Source organism: Equus quagga, chromosome 14, assembly GCF_021613505.1.
Source record: "Equus quagga isolate Etosha38 chromosome 14, UCLA_HA_Equagga_1.0, whole genome shotgun sequence".
NCBI lineage: Eukaryota > Metazoa > Chordata > Mammalia > Perissodactyla > Equidae > Equus > Equus quagga.
Genome location: NC_060280.1, coordinates 24,160,445 through 24,174,438, shown reverse-complemented (window position 1 = coordinate 24,174,438; position 13,994 = coordinate 24,160,445). Strand labels below are relative to the sequence as shown.

At 39.8% G+C, this 13,994-nt stretch overlaps 2 pseudogenes; both read left to right on the top strand.

Annotated features, from left to right (window-relative positions):
* Nucleotides 1-9,719, top strand: part of LOC124225496 (uncharacterized) — a 48,715-nt pseudogene extending 38,996 nt beyond the window's left edge.
* A 67-nt stretch (nucleotides 9,720-9,786) lies between these two features.
* On the top strand, nucleotides 9,787-13,210 carry LOC124225495 (ankyrin repeat domain-containing protein 40-like; annotated as a pseudogene).
* The last annotated feature ends 784 nt before the right edge of the window (nucleotides 13,211-13,994 follow it).

Here is a 13,994-nt window from a genome sequence, read left to right as displayed (position 1 = left end):
GCTTCACTGTGGTACCACTCTGTGATACTTCTTCTGACTGACCATCAGTGGCAGTTTGTAATCTAGATGGCTGTTTCCATCTATGTGACCTAATAAGACATAAACTACCAGGTCACTTAGCTTAGCTGGGGAATACAGGACAGGAGAATCAGCACGCTGGCATGGCTGCCTCAGGTGAGTTCTCAGTGACGGACCTTACAGTAGTATAGGAAATTCTTTCACTGTCATCTTAGCTTTTTAAGAAGCCAGACTGGTGGGTGTGCATGATATTACCATAGGTTAGAAAAGCCTAGTGCTACAAAGGACTGATTACCTTGTGAAAACCAATGGGCACAGCTTCCAGGGGCTTAAAAAAACATACTTTGATTATAAGAGTCACATTTTCCTTGTGAAAAATGAGGTCAGTTCTTAACAACTGGTATTTAAGGTCTATATAAAGTCTTCCCAATCCGAATGCACTTTAAAAATAAGACCATTTTTCTATCAAGGCAACTGAATTTCCAGTTTATTGTAACCCAGTAGATTTCCCAGAAAAAAAATCTTACTAGAAGAAGAGTAAGCCAATATCATCTTTAGAAGAAGAGAGTCCGGGCCTGATGTTAACCCTTTTTTCCCACATCCAATCTTAGTCCCAGCCCTGTCCTTCTACGTCATCTTGTCTCTCACTCGCAACTCCTGCTCTCCCTTTCCTTCATCACCTTGTCCCTCAAGCTGTCATCGTCTCTCCCCAGAGCAACTGAGCCTGCATCCTAGCTGATCTTCTCAATGCCACTTTGGATCCATCTAAAATTTCCAGCTCAAGTCTTAAGCCAAATACGTCCCCACTCTTCTCTGATGGGAAAACATTGATAATTTCTCCTTGCTCTTGAAAAACAGTCCCTAAATGTTATGTAATTTGAGAAGTGTGTTATTTTATGGTGAATGCAGGCTCATGTGATACCAAAGGCCCAGGAGTTTTCTGCATACCAGCCACATTGGCATTTTAAAACTCATACAAGATGATATGTCTCCTGTGAAAAGGTCATTTCTTCCATATAATACATTTTTTCCTTTCTCTCATCCCATATTTCCTTCATCTTCTTCAACTTTCTCTTCAACTCTTATGTTTTCAAATTGGAATTCTTGGATAACCTCCATTTGCTCCCATTATTTGATTTCCCAACAACATGTATATCTCTCTAGTAGTGTTCTTCACATCTGTTCTTTTGTACACATAAGGCTGGATATTTAATTCACTACTACTTTCCAAGTCCATGTCAAGTACTTGGAGGTTTAAATTTTCTGTTTAGGTTTATCTTTTTGTTTTTGGATATTGGTCCAGTTGCTAGCATAATTCATCTTCAATGATATTTTGTGGAATGATCTTGCCTAGAATTTTGGGACTTCTTTCTCAAGACTCACATTCATTTAATCTGTGCTTATCATTTCCAGGTGTCCGACATGTATGATCCTGTGAGTATATCCATATTATCTCATTCCCCACCATCCACAGACATACATACATTTAGGTTCCTTTCAACATCGTTGGCTTATACTAACACAGGACTCCTCAAAATCTCCCAGCTTGCCTCCATCTCTTCACTTTGACACACCCCATTGCTCTGGGTATTAATTGGGTCTGTGAAGTTTCCTCTGTTTGTCTTGGAATAACTCTGAGGGGAGGAGGAGACTGAGCTCTGAAGGAGGACCCCAGACATTAGGTTTATCTTAACTCTGTGTATTTAAGAATAATGATCTTTGTAAGTCACTTATTATCTCTCTTTGTACATCTTATAAAGGTTCCTCTTACCATGTACACACACACAGCCTTGTGTATTACATCATGATAATAAGAGAAATCATTGCAAATGTACAGTAAGTGATGGCAAAGGTTACACTCTAAATACGTTAGTCAGAGCAGGTCTTTTTGATAAGACAACATGTATGGAGAGAGTTCACTAAAGTATAAAAGTGAGTCATAGTGATATCAGGGCAGCTGAAAGAAGAGCAAGTATAAAATCCCAGAAGAACAAGTAGTTTGGTGCTTTTAACTTTGAAGGTGTGTTTCTGTCATGGGAAAGAACAAGCAGGATAGGTGGTGGGTCACTGACGTATCCTGGTAGAAAAGAGCTCAAGTCACCCTTTTGCTGAGTAAAAGTGCAAGAAAATATCAGTCATTGCACAGATAAGAGGAGCAAGAGGAGACTCAGAAGTCAGAACAGATAAGACAGAGGAACAGCTGTGATGGCTTCAGGAATCCTTGTGGACATAAAGGAGGAGGTGACCTGCCCCATCTGCCTGGTGCTTCTGACAAAACCCCTGAGCCTAGACTGTGGCCACAGCTCCTGCCAAACCTGCATCACCACAAATAACAAAGAGTCCAGGATCGGCCAAGAAGGAGAGAGCAACTGTCCTGTGTGCCAAACCCCATATGAGCCCAGCAACCTGCGGCCTCATTGGCACGTGGCCAACATAGTAGAGAGGCTCAGGGAGGTCAAGTTGAGCTCAGAAGAGGAACAGAAGAAGAGAGATCTCTGTGTGCACCATGAAGAGAAACTCTTTCTCTTCTGTAAGGAGGATGGGAAGGTCATTTGCTGGCTTTGTGAGTGCTCTCAGGAGCATCACAGTCACCACACCTTCCTCAGAGAGAATGTTGCCAAGGAATATCATGTAAGAGACCAGGATGGAGAAAAGACAGGGAAGAAAATGATGCTTGAGGGGAAATCTCCACTTTACTTTGGATTTTAATTACTTTGTCACCATAGCTCTCAGGCCTGTGATCTCTTTTCTTCCTATGCTCAGCTTCCAAGGCCCAAAAGCCATTTCTGTGCATTCCTTCCAGTCACAAAAGGATAAGCCTACAGTACAGACTCTTAGCCAGAAGTATATATTTTTTTATCTTGTGCTAATAGGCAGAGATTAGGTACCCAAGAAAAGCTCTCATTATCCCTCTGAATAGTAGGGTTAACTGGGGAGCTGGGCAGATTGAGATGTAGATTCTTCCCCTCTCTTGGTATCCGTTTCTTCTTTCAGGACAAAGAGAATCCGTTTTCTCTTGGTGAGGAGATGCTGACTTCTATCAGCCGAGTCTTAAAGAACACATTCACCACCTCAGGTTTTCTTCTAAGTCAAAGATTCTAATTGCTGTTCTCACAGTTTCTCTAAACTCTAGTCTTTCCAGAGATGAGCTGATTTCATCATCCTTTATCCAAATGCTGAGAAAGCCTGGTACTTGATTCTGATTTGATTCCTCTTTCACAGGAGGAACTCCAGGCAGTTCTGGTGGAGCTGAGGGAGGAGCAGCAGGAAGCTGAGAAGTTGGAAGCTGGTGTCAGAGAAGTCAGGACTGCCTGCCTGGAAGGTAGGAGGAGGCACATCCTGAGGGAGTGAGACTGAAATGTGTGCCAGACTTTGGGTGTTGTCACAAGGAGCTCCCTTCCTTATTTTTTCCTGACAGTTGATGTGTCAAAAAGTTGTTTGATTAGTCCTCCTCTTTTTATCCCTTCCCTAATAGGAGTGGGGCTGAAAAGGGAACACATCACAAATGACACAGACATTTGGAGGGAGGTATTCATTTAGACATACTCTCTGGTGAGGACGGCTAATGAATTCTGTGTCCTTTTCCTGTCATTTTTTGAGCCTTTGACCCTTCTCGGGGGAGACATTTGGCAGTGGCTCAGGATTTTATCCTCAGTGTTCTACTTTTGGCAGAGGGTGGGTGTGGGGTCAAGAATAATGCAGGAAAGCTCGACTGTCCTGCACAGCTGTGTGAAAGCTGAGCCACACCCAGGTATCCACTGTAGCTCAGGGTTGGTCTCAATAATGCAGATTTGAGGCCACTATTTTTTTAATATGACGTAGATAAGATACACGGAAAAATGGCTTCCCTAAGACTTGTTCCCCTGTTTCCATCTCACTTCACTGTGAGAACTTCCCAAACAGAATGTTCTTTTTCTAGCTCCCAGGCTATGCCTGAGAGCCTGAGTACCTCTCTCTCTTTCTCATTCCTGAAGAATCAAATACAAAATGAGAGAGAAAGAGTCCAGGCAGAGTTCAATCAAAGGAGAGGTATCCTGGAGTGTGAGGAGCAGAGGGAGCTGCTAAAGCTGGCGAATGAAGAGGGAGGTATTCTACCTATCCTGGCTGAGGCTGAGAATGAGGCGGTGGAGCAGAGCTGATTGGTGAGCGCTCTCATCTCAGATGTGGAGCACTGGTTGCAGGGGTCAACACTGGAGATACTGCAGGTAAGACTTGGGAAGAAGCCCTGCATATGCGATTTAAGAAAAATGAAGGCGAGTTTCCTTCTCCTCCGTATTGCTTTGCTCTTTCTGGTGGTGACACTAAGATTCCTCTGGCCCTGCAGTACCCCTTCCTGCATCTATTTCAGAGGTTATAGGAATAATTGAATGCATGAATAACAAGGGGAAAATCTCATTTTTATTAACTGATCAAGTGCATTGTGAAAATTTGACCTGGGAGAGAAGATCCATTGTGTCCAGTAATATTCTCTAGACCCCTATCATCTGTGGTCTATGTTAAGCATTTATCTGGCACATCTTCATGATCCAGCTTAGTCACAGACAAAGGAGTGTACTTCAGATTCCAAAAGTTTGGGGGTTTTTTCCCCTCATAGAATGGGTTGAGACTTTACCTCTCTTTCTTTACATTTTTCAATATTTGTGAAGGACTGGTATTATTTTCTCTTTAAATATTCAAGTGTTCACCAGGGAAGCCATCTTACTCTGGATTGTTCTTTTTGGAAAGCTTTAAAATAATATATTTTGACTTGTCCAGGATTATTTAAATTTTTTACAGTTCCTCAGTCATTTTTTGGTGGTGTATGTCTTTGTAGGAATTTGTCCATTCTGTCTAAGCTGTCTGATCTGTAGACATAAAGTTAATTATAATAATCCCATATAAAGTGTTTAATTTCCACAGCACTCACAGTAATGTCCCCTCTTTTATTCCTAATTTTGGTGATTTGCTTTTCTCTCTTTTGTTTTGTTGAGTTTAGTTATCTTTGGTCAAATTTTGTTGATTTTTTTCAAGAACAAACTTTACTGTTTCATTGATTTTATCTATTTTTTAATCCATTCTGTATCAGTTATTTCTGCTCTCACCTTTATTTTCTTTATGTATGAGTGTGTGCGTACTCAAGTGCACACGTGTGTGTGTGTGTGTGTGTGTGTGTGTTGGGTTTAGTATTCTGTTCCTTCACCAGTTTTACTAAAGTGGAAACTTAGATCACTGATTTGAGACCGTCTCTTCTGATACGGTATTTAATGATATAAATCCATTGCTTTGGCTCTATTGCATGCATTTGATTACTTAGTTTTTATTTTTGCTCAGTTCAACTTATTTTCAAATTTTCTTCATGATTTTTTGATAAACACAAGATATTTGAAAGTGTGTTGTTTAATTGAAAAATATTTAGTAATTTCTTTTTCTTCTGCTGTGGATTTCAAATTTAATTCCTCTGTAATCAGAGAACACGTATTTTATTTTTTCAGCCTTTTAAATATGTTGCACTTGTTTTATAGCTTAAGATATTTTACGTCTAGAAAATTTTTCTGCATGAATTTGAAAAGAATGTATATTCTGCATTCACTGGCAAAATGGTCTGAAACGGTCCATAGATGTCAGTTATGTTAAGTCGTTGATAGCATTGTCCATGTTTTCTGTATCCTTGACGATTTTCATGAAAGCTGTTCATTTTGTTATTGACAGTGAGTTATTGAAATCTCCAACTATTATTGTTGAACTGTATATTTTTCCTTTTAATCTTGCTTGGTGTATTTTGAAGCTCTGTTATTATGTGCACATACATTTATAATTGTTGCACCTTCCTGACATACCTTTTATCATTATGAAATTTCCCTCATACTCTTATTGTATTTATTGTCTTAAAATCTATTTTGTCTGATATTAATATAGACATGAACTATCTTATGATTATTGCTTGTTTGGTGTTATTTATCTATCATTTTACTTTTGCCCTATTTGTGTCTTTAAGTCCAAAATATGTCTCTTGTAGACAGCAACAATTGAATCTTGCTTTCTATCCAGTCCAACAATCTCTGTCTTTTAGTTAGGATATTAAGACAATGACTTTTAATGCAATTATTGACATAGCTGTATTTAATTTTGCCATTTTGCTATTTGCTTTCTCTATGTCTCCTTTAATTTTTAGTCTCCTCTTTCTCCTTAAGAAGCTTCTTTTGTGTTTCTAATATATTATTTAAAATTTCCTCATTTTCTAACTTTATTTTTTTTTAGTTTCTCTCCTAGCAGTTGCTCTAGTGACGATATGAAAGGTATCCTATCATGATGTACTTCAGATTAATACTAACTTAATTCTAGTAAAATATAGAAATTTGCCTTCAACACTGCTTCATTTCCTTCCAGCAACAACACAGTGATGCTTTCAATGTGGGAACCTGAGCCAATGCAGGCCAATGTCATGCAGGCCTCGGAATTTTTTGTGGTAACTGGGAAGAGAATTCTCTCTTCTCCCGGAGTTTATATAGGGAGATTCACGTCCCCTTGGTGAACTCAGAATAAATTCAATATAGAGGGAATAAATGGAATTTGGAAAAGGACATAGATGAGATCTTGATGACAAGGTTTTAGCTTCAAATTAGTCTTTGACTAAAGCTATAACTGCTCCCCAAATCCTCCTTTTCCACTTAATCTAGTTTTATGTGGTTTTTGTCATGTACCAAAAAAGCCCTAATACACAGAGCAAAACCATTTTTTTTAGAGTGTGGAGACCCAGCCATTGAACTAGTTTTTGGTAACATCGAAGAGGTAAGTCTGAGGTAAAAGAAACCAAATGTATTGGTACATATCTCTTCAAAGAAATATAACTATATCTGTGTTGATAAAGATGATCACATGACTAAAAGCTGTTAAGAATGTGGACTAAACTGGCTTGGTAGAAACTGAAAAGGAGGGTAAATTTTGCAGTTATTAGGAGAGTGATAAAGTGGATATTGTTAACATTATGGACAATGGAGTATAAGAGAGGAGAAAATTTGATTGGCGAATAGTGAGTTACCTATTAGACATTCTAAGTTACTCTTTCCTGCGACTTCTTTACTACTAAATATATGAGCTTGTATTTAAGAGAAAAGATTGGGTGAAAATAAAGTGTTGGAAATCAGCTGTACAAGTATATGTTGAATTGAAGGGAGTAGATGAGGTCACTAATAGATAGTGTATAAAATGAGAAGTGAGACTTGAGAAATGCCTACATAAATACATTTGTTTGCTTGTTACCTCAGCAAAAGCCTTGTAAACTTCTTGAGGAATATTATGGTTATTTACTCATTTTTGATTGTACAAAGGCTGGCATAATGCTTGATAAATAATAGTATATCACTTTACACTTCTGTTGAATAAATGAAAGAATCATGAATTATTGAAATCGTCTCACAGAGAGCCTTATTTGTTTTGGGAAAAAAATTATTAACCTCTGGTTTTCCTCATAAATATGTTTCTCCTCCAGATATTGAAAGCCTTATGATGTACTTCCAATAGGGTCAAAGCCATTTCTATCTTTTAGGAAATGTGACAATATCTCATGAGTCTTTCAGAATGACTGGTCTGGACCTTTTCTTTACTTTTTGGCTCTCATACTGGGGCCATCGCTATTCCTACCATATCAGGGGACACTGGGATTGTGATGGAGCTTTGTAAGTGAAGAAATGAAGAAGTCACTCCTTGACTCATGTTTTCTCTTTTCTCCTCAGGATGTGAATGGCATCATGGAAAGGTATGTGAGGGAGACCAGAGATGGTCCTTCTGTGCTGTGAAGAGAGGTTTAAAGCCATTAGAGTTATCTGGTGGTCAATAAATATAAAACATCACTCAGCCAAGAAAATTATGATGTAGATTTATTTTAAATTTGTTTACAAATCATGGCTTGAGCGTTCTACAACTATTGAGAGTGGACTAGATTTTATGGTAGGGAATTTGTTGGGGGAGGTCACAGAGTTTGGGGCCATGGCCATATAATGGATAAGGTATTGTATTATCTGACCCCTATGATTTTATCAATTTTATTCACCCAGCTAGCCTGTATCTCACTGAGCTTCCCATATTTCATAGGTGGTTGACTTGTAGGAAGGTTGTGTCTTCTTTATCTGACAACTACCCAGGATTGGACAGAACTCCTTTATATAAAAATTTCTGACCCGGAAATGGAGGAGACTAGGTCCTTCTATATGGTTCTGTTTAGATATTCAAAAACAGAATTGAATCTCAAGGAATATTTCATCCCTCGTGCAAACAGTTTATCCATCTTTCTGATGTACTTTAGAAGCTAGAATGAAAAGATGGTGACTTTTTGTCTAAATTTGCACATTTACCTGGGAGCATCAAACTCTTTCCAAACGCATGCAATTCAGACCAGTGTTAGTTTGGTGTTCATAATGTCTTCTTTTCCAAATTATTGTAATTATTTCCAGAGAAAATGAAATCTCAGATGGTATTCTGAGGGCCTCCCTACTGGGGAGCAGACTTTCAAGATCTTGGGCCCTCCAGACAGTTTTCTCACACTTGGTATGTATTAAACACTCAGTCTCTGCAACCTCATTTTCTGGTCATCTCCCTGGGAACCCATATCCATTCAGTGACTTTTCCACACATTAATTTTTTTTTAATTGCCAAATTTTTGTTTTTTAAAATCTATTATTTCATGTCATTTCATATGATTTCCAGAAGTTAGAGAGACAGAGGTTAACATTTTCATATTGAAAGGAAGAAACTATGTTTCTAAGAGATCACGACCTTCCCAAGGTCATAGAGAGGGTAAACGGGAAAGTGGACATGAGTACATTTCTTCTGGCTTCAAGGTCAGCAGTCTCCTCTTTCCTTTCACAAGGTCTCTAGGAAATAAGGTTCAAGTGAATAAATAGAGTGAAAAGACAGGAAGTCAGTGGTTTTAGAAGGACCAAAATTCAGAGGTGTTGGTGTCAATGTTTTTCGTACCTAGGAGTGAGACCTTGACTCTGGAGAAGCCAAAAACGTCCCCAAGGAACAAAGGAGAGTGTTTCAAGCTTCCAATCTGATAGGGAAACTGCAAGCATTTAAAGTTGAGGAGAACCAAGGGAGGAGTGTGGGTGTGGGATTCTTGTAGTATCAGGGCAAAATGGGAAAGTGCATGTTGTTTCTAGATTAAAGTTGAAAAAAAAAGGAGATAGGCCTGACAAGGAGAAAGGGATCCTGTGCTGAAGATGTTCAGATTGAAATGGGAATGGCCTGGTGTCTGCTTTGTCCCCTCATTAACCAGTTCACAGCTTCACAGGGCTCCCCTCCCCTCTCCCCACTCTAGATAGACGATAGGTATCAGTGTTTACTCCTTTCTTTCTGACAACATCATTGCAGGTTTTGTTATTTCAGAGCTGAGAGAGGTCCAATGCTACAGAAGTAAGAAGTTACAGGGTACACAATTCTCCATGTTCTGGTCCCTTTTCAGAAGTGGTGGTTATGGCTAGGTCTCATGGACTTAGCTTCATGTGTTCTTCCCCAAAGATGCGTAATGCAACCATTCTTAAGTGTCCTACTCATCTCTGACCTATCAACACAAGTTCCCCCAGTCAACCCCCAGTATTGCTCCTCACAATGTTGCAAGACACACCCATTATATAACCCTCACTTGACCCTTTAATTTTCCTACAGTGGATGTGATGCTGAATCCAGTCAATGCTATTACTGGTATTGGTGTGTCTTTGGATTAGAGACAAGGGATAGTTGTGCAAACTTTTACAGTTAGGTATATATATCCATATGATCTTTTAGCTTTCGATGTCTTGGGCTGCCAATGTTTCTCCTCAGGAAAGTATTCCTGGGAAGTATATGTGTCTGGGAAGATTGCCTGGATCCGGAGGGTATGCAGTAATGAAAGGAACTTCAAGAGAAATAAGACCTCTGGGTTTATTTTTGGCCAAATGTAAACCACTCAAATGTATACTCTAGACACAGACTTCAATATGGCTAATAAGTTATAGGGCTTCAGAATGAATCTGAGTACAATGCCTTTGAAGACTGTTCCACCTCTGATTCCCAGACTCTTTCCATGGCTGTTCCTCCCCATCATGTAGAGGTTTTCCTAGACTCTGAAGAAGGCATTGTCTCATTTTTCAATGTCACAAACCATGGGTCTCTCATCTATTAGTTCTCTAAATGTCACTTTTCTCAGAATGTTTATCCATATTCCAATCCTTGGAACTGTCCAGGCCCCATCACCGTGTGCCCCTCGAGCTCCTGAACATTCTTAATCTCTCACCCTCCTCTGCTCTTGTCCTGGGGCTCATCTCCTGCACCTGAGCTGATTTGCACCATTCCAACCACCTCTTCCTTTTTTCCCCTTTTTTTATTTAGAAGGTCTTTGTATTGGTCTACTAGGGCTGCCACAACAAAGTACCACTGACTGAGTGACTTAAACAACAGCAATTTGTATTCTCACAGTTCTGGAGTCTAAAAGTCCAAAGAGAAGGTGTCAGCTGAGTTGGTTCTTTATGACAGCTGTGATGAAAGGATCTGGTCAAAATTTTCTCTCTTTGGCTTGTAGATGGCTCTTGTCTCCCTATGTCTCTTCACATCTTCTTCTCACTATGTATGGCTTTCTGCCTAAATTTTCCCTTTTGATGAGGACCCAGTCACATTACAGTAGGGCTCACCTTAATCATTTTAACATAATTATCTCTGTAAATACCCTATCTCCAAATAAGGTCACACTCTGAAGTATTAGTGATTAGAACTGCAACATATGATTTTGGGGGAACATAATTCAAGCCATGACAGTCTATACACTTCTCTAACACAGTGAAAGCTTGAACTTTTTCTTCCTAATATCTTGTTTTTGTTAGGAGAGAATGCTTATTTTTTTGTATTGCAAGGGAAACACATCTAATCCCTCTGACAGAAAGAACAGTATTGCTGTAACTCCTCTCACATCTCCTTTCTTCCTCATTCCCTCTGCTGCTGAACAGAATTAACAAAGCAAAACTTGTCAACCCTATCTGTGTTATCTAGGAGCATACATAAGAATCTGTCCCTACATAGTGAATCCTTCAGAGTGTGTTGCTTTACCAATGGCACCCCATGTCTATCACAGCGCTAAAGTGAGAAGTGCAGAAATTAAATATTTACCAAAAGTAGATTCTTGGTGCTCAGAATTTCTGAGGTCAAATCTTGTCTCTTCACTTATAAGCTGTGTAAACTTGAAGAAGTTACTTACCATCTCTTGGCCTCATTTTCTTAAAATAAAAATTGATTTTAAAGATTGTATCCAGGGGCTGGCCCCGTGGCTGAGTGGGTAAGTTCGTGTGCTCTGCTTCGATGGCCCAGTGTTTCACTGGTCTGGATCCTGGGCGTGGACACGGCACCGCTCATCAGGCCATGGTGAGGTGGCATCCCACATGCCACAACTAGAAGGACCTACAACTAAAAGAATATATACATATATATATACAACTATGTACTGGGAGGATTTGGGGGAGAAAAAGAAGAAAACAATGAAAGAAAGATTAGCAACGGTTGTTAGCTCAGGTGCCAATCTTTAAAAAACAAAACAAAATAAAATAAAAATTGTATCCAATTCCTAGGATCACTTTGAGAGTCTATGTTTTATTAAATGTAAAGCACTTTGCTAAGAGTCTTATGTGTAAGAATAAATATTTATTATTTTTACTGAAAAAAGATAAGCTATGCCAATGTCCCTAGGAACAGTTTTCTTTTGGTTTGGTTTTGCTTCAACAAAATGAGAATTGGTTCTACTGAAGTCTCATTTTTCAGCTCTGAAATGCCCCTGCAGACAGTTTGAGTTTTCATGATGTGTCCTGTGGAGAGGGTCGGGTCTCTGCCCACCTGTCCTTATGAGAGACAGCCTTTTCGTGTTCAGTCCTTTTCCCTGTAGTGAAACACTTGGGTATACCACAGTATTTAGTACCTTAGGCACTTTTCATCTCTTTTTTAAAAAAATCACTTTCAAACTTAGGATGAAGAACAGAACTACCTAGGAGAACAAAGACACAAACTGTTGCTAGAGAAGTATGCCTTGTAACTTAGAGCAGGCTACAATACTGTACAAAATTTGAATGAAGATTTGAAGGACTGGAGGACGCTTGACCTGTGGGCCAGGAACAGCAGGGGACTAGTGCACAGCATCAGCCTGCAGGACATTCAAGAAGTACAGAAACTGGTAGAGAGTGGGGTCAATGTGAACTCCCCAAATGAGGTCACCAACTGGACCTGTGTACACCGGATATGTAAACACAGTCATGACCAGGTGGTCTCTAACTTGTTAAAATGAGCATCTGACAGAGAAATTCTTACCACAAAAGGAGAAATGCCAGTCCAATTAACATCAAGGAGAGAAATTAGGAAGATTATGGGAGTAGAAAATGATTATGATGAAGAAAACTACCCCCAGCTTAAGAAGGAGACAGACCTACCTTTTGTTCCTAATTGTTTGGCCAAGACAGACTTCCATTTTATCTACAATCCCACAGTAGAGGATTCAACCCAACTGCAGAATGGGGGCTCATCTTCACCTCCTGCATCACTTCTTGTGGATGGCTCACCTCCGTTGCTCCTTCATAGGGACCCTCCCCTGCTGGGAACCTTTTCGTGGGACCACACCTCTTGACACTGGTTCAGAACTATGAGGTGTCTGCCCCCTCTGCCATACTCAGAACACCAGAAAGCACAAAACCGGAGACTGTTCGTTAGTCACCAGGGAGTCACAGTCGCTCACTGTTCTCTTCTGTCCTGTCCAACCTGCCAGTGTTGCTGGAGCTTCAAAATGGGATGTTTACACGACTGCTGCCAGCATTCCCTCCATTTTTACTCACTGGAGCATTTCCATTTAATATGCAAGAGCTAGTACTTAAGATGAGGGTTCAGAACCCATCTCTTTGAGAAAATGATTTTGTTAAAATTGAACTGGCCCTTCAGGAGCTTACCTACCACAAATTGCTCAGAATGACTTACTGTGCCCTGAGTGTTAATCCAGATAAGTGGAGATCAGAAAGGTATCCAGTGCTCTGGTAAGAAAAGACAAAGATGTTGCTCAACTTCAAGATTTCCAAGAGTTGGAATTGATTCTAATGATAAGTGAAAATAATTTTTCTTCAGAAATGCTGCATCCACACTGACTGAAAGGTCTTGCTACAACAAGAGAGCTTCAAAACTGACTTCCTCATGCAGCAAGGACTTTTATCACTGAATATTGTGACAATGTGTGTCACCTCTGGGCCAAAGACAAGGTACTGATCTAAATGCCTGGTATACCCAGGAGGGTCCCTGCTGCCACTGCATAGCATACATTCTTCCACCAAGTTAGGAGGCCCCTGACCCCAAACAGTGGTGCCCACACTTCCAAGGCTCTAGGCGCACAATAAACCTATTGCTTGAAGCTGTGAACAGCTGAGAAGTGGTCTGGAGAGGTAGAAGCCAGTGGTCCTGTATCCAATGTGTTTTATGTGCAGAATGTAAAAGAGTTGTCCAAGTAAAGCTGAAAGAATGCGGAGCCTGTTTCTAGACACTCTTGTTGACAGTGCAATTGAAGAGCCAGGATACAGTTTTCTTGGTTTTGCATGCTCCCAACTCTCCTAAAATGTGAACCAACTAGGGGAAAGAACTGGGGAAAGCACAGGTACAGAACAAAGGAATTTTAGCCTGAGTTGTGGCTGTCAGGTTTCACAGAACATAGGTACAAATGTTTCTTAGGTTAAAATATTTAAAAACAGTTACCTAATAGTATGTATGGTATAAATCAAAAGAGGTTCCCTTCCTCCTGCTTTTTCCTTTGTAAACACTCATGACTACTTCTCTGTCTCTAGTCTGCCATTGCCTAGACAGTTATCTCTGCATTATCTCCTTTGTGGTCACTAGAGGATTCTCTGATGCTTTCTGAGAGAGCAACCACTTTCTTTTAACTCTAAAGTGATTCCTTTCATCTATGCATTTAATTGTGTCATATGAGAAGAGCACAAGCATTGCCAATCCGT